This window comes from Ornithorhynchus anatinus, chromosome 1 (assembly GCF_004115215.2).
Source record: "Ornithorhynchus anatinus isolate Pmale09 chromosome 1, mOrnAna1.pri.v4, whole genome shotgun sequence".
Taxonomy (NCBI): Eukaryota; Metazoa; Chordata; class Mammalia; order Monotremata; family Ornithorhynchidae; genus Ornithorhynchus; species Ornithorhynchus anatinus.
Window position 1 is genome coordinate 62,322,741 of NC_041728.1, and position 2,956 is coordinate 62,325,696.

A 2,956-nucleotide genomic window follows, 5' to 3' on the forward strand; every position below is an offset into this window, starting at 1 on the left:
AGACCAATCAGTAGAAAGAAAGGCAAAGAAAGGGACAAGTGAGTTTCTCTATTGATCCCTAATAAATAATGCAGTAGTTTTACATCTCATTATGCCACAGAGGCTTATTTCATTGACGGGTAATGAAAGCGATAGTATTTTAGGAATTAAGCAATAGGTGTTATATGAATGAGATGCATTTTATTTAAAAGCCTCAGCAGTCTTATATTCTGATTTTTTCACTGAGTTGCAGTCAGAAGTCAAAAGGCAAGTCTGTGGCAGAACCAGGAATGAAACCCAGGACTTGTGACTCCTCAGTCTTTGTGGTCAAAGATGGCCAGTGTTCCATTCGATGTTCCTTTCAAAGCACACTGGCCAAGCTGTGCCCACTTCAGGTAAGCCGTATTCCGGGGTGAAAATTATTTTTACAGATTCCACCTACGCCTTAGTTGCACTGATGACATTAGACAGCTTAGTAGAAAGGTTTTAAACTCTGATCTCAAGGCAAGACAGAGAAGTGTTGAGGTTGTGTAGGTGGAATTTTTTTCACTATAGCCTGGCCTGCACACTTTGCCCCTCGAGCGCCAGCTTGCTCAACTGTGCTCCGATCTCATCTATCTCGTCGCCGACCCCTTTCCACGCCCTCCATCTAACCTGCAACTCCCTCTCCCCCCCTTCCATATAAGCCAGACCACCCCTGTCCCCACCTTCTAAGCACTACTAAGGTCACCTCTTCTCCAAGAGGCCTTCCCCACTTCCCCCTGCTCCCTCTCCCCTCTGCACCATGAGCCAACTCTGTTGTATTTCACTCTCCCAAGTGCTCTGCACCCAGGAAGAGCTCAATAAATAAACCATTGATTGATTGATTGATTGTATCCTCTTTCTTGGCTCAGGCTGTCGATTGACAGCATACTCTCTGGGCTGTTGGCTACAGTGTACTTCTTTCTCAGCTTGTGGGGACAGGGAAGAATGCTTGGGCTCAGGAGGTGGCTTTGAAGTCACCTTGGCAATGAGGTGGGAAGCAGGGCTAAGGAGTGAAAGCCTAAACTGCATCTTTCAATCTGTGATACGGTAAAATGTTAGATGGTACAATCCGAGTTAGTTTGTTCACTTATTGAAGGCAAGGATTTTATCTTGGATCCCTGTACTGTTTTGTCCCAACTGTTCTGCACATAGTAGACATTCAAAAAACACTACTACTGATTGGGTGTCATTTTGACCTTAGGCTTCTGGGGGCCTCCTTAGAGGAGGGACTACTTATACTCAATAAGCTTGTGGTGGCCAGGAGACATGCCTGTTTGTTGCTGTATTGCACTCTCCCAAGTGTTTAGTACAGTGCCTTGCAAGAAGTAAACGCTCAATAAATATGATGGAAGGAAGGCAGGAAGGAAGGACGGAAGGAAGGACGGAAGGAAGGCAGGAAGGAAGGAAGGAAGGAAGGAAGGAAGGAAGGAAGGAATAACAACACAACTGGCTTAGTATTCAAAATGTACTCCCCACTCACTTTGAGTCAGTGCTTAATATCAGGTTTACCTTGTGCGGACTCGGGCCAATACTGAGGTGTTTTTTTTTTTTTACAGGAAAATCCCTTGCAAAGAGGATATTTGGCCCATGCCGACCCAGCCAGCGTCTCCCAACGTTTCTTAAGTCATCTTACTGCAAAAAGGTTGAGATGTTTTACCCAGTTTGACATTAATGAGTATTAGGTCACATTTTTATTGTAATCCATAAAACCATTTTTCTCATTTGGACTAGTATACGTTTAATAGACTGTTCTTTATCTTATTATTCAAAACAATGAATATGAACTTAAAAGGAGCTTTTAAAACCCATTTCAGCAGGAATGAATGTGGTCAGTTCAATAAAGTTAATAATGAATGTTCACATCGTAGTAAATACAGAACGTAAAGGCCGATGATTTATTCAGTCTTTAAAACCATAAAACTCCCATGTTTTCCCACAACTATTTATATCCCCCAACTGGTGTAAATTCAAGTCTTAAATGACAATTTCTGACGGGTCTCTAAGTGGGGGTTTTTATTTGAGTGTTTGTCCTTAAAAATCGAGGTCCGGCCCCTTTCTCGTTTAATATATTTATATGTAGAGATATACATATCTATCTATCTACTATCTATCTATTTGCTAGGCACTGTGACAAGGTTAGTACAGTGCCTGGCGCGTAGTAAGCGCTTAACAAATAACATGTATCACTGTATTCCCCCCTTTCCCTCCGCTCCTCCCCCTCTCCCTTCCCCTCCTCTCAGCACTGTGCTCGTCCGCTCAACTGTATATATTTTTTATTACCCTATTTATTTTGTTAATGAGATGTACATCACCTTGATTCTATTTATTGCTATTGTTTTAATGAGATGTACATCCCCTCGATTCTATTTATTGCTATTGTTTTTGTCTGTCTCCCCCGATTAGACTAAACCCGTCAATGGGCAGGGACTGTCTCTATCTGTTGCCGATTTGTACATTCCAAGCGCTTAGTACAGTGCTCTGCACATAGTAAGCGCTCAATAAATACTATTGAATGAATATTATTACTACCCAGAGGTGATTTCTCCACCATCGTTCCCACCCTCCGAAAAATACCCAGAGTGGGTGTTCCTCCCTCGACCCTCCTAAACCTGGTGTGAATTGCTCAGGTCACCATCGGGCCTTTCACACCGTTTTCTTGGAACCCGCTTGCAAACGCGGCTGCTAAAGCGCCCGGCCACCATTCATTCAATCTTATTTATTGAGCGTTTACTATGTGCAGGGCACTGAACTAAGCGGTTGGGATGGACAATTCGGCAACAGAGAGAGACCATCCCTGCCCAGTAACGGGCTGACAGTCTAAACAGCCAGCTCCAAGGTGGGAAAAAGGTCCCAGGAGAGAATCGGGTGGTCTGGAAACTGGAACCCCACGTTTCCCCTCCCGGGAGGGGTGAAAACCTACAAATCGAGCCTACGTTGTTTTGGAGGAAGTCGA

General features: G+C 43.8%; 1 long non-coding RNA gene across 1 annotated transcript; it reads left to right on the forward strand.

The window, feature by feature from the left end:
• Window positions 1-248: 248 nt before the first annotated feature.
• Window positions 249-1,863, forward strand: LOC120638377. The gene is made up of 2 exons (XR_005660019.1): window positions 249-374; window positions 1,560-1,863. It is a non-coding gene; the product is annotated as an uncharacterized LOC120638377 (long non-coding RNA).
• The last annotated feature ends 1,093 nt before the right edge of the window (window positions 1,864-2,956 follow it).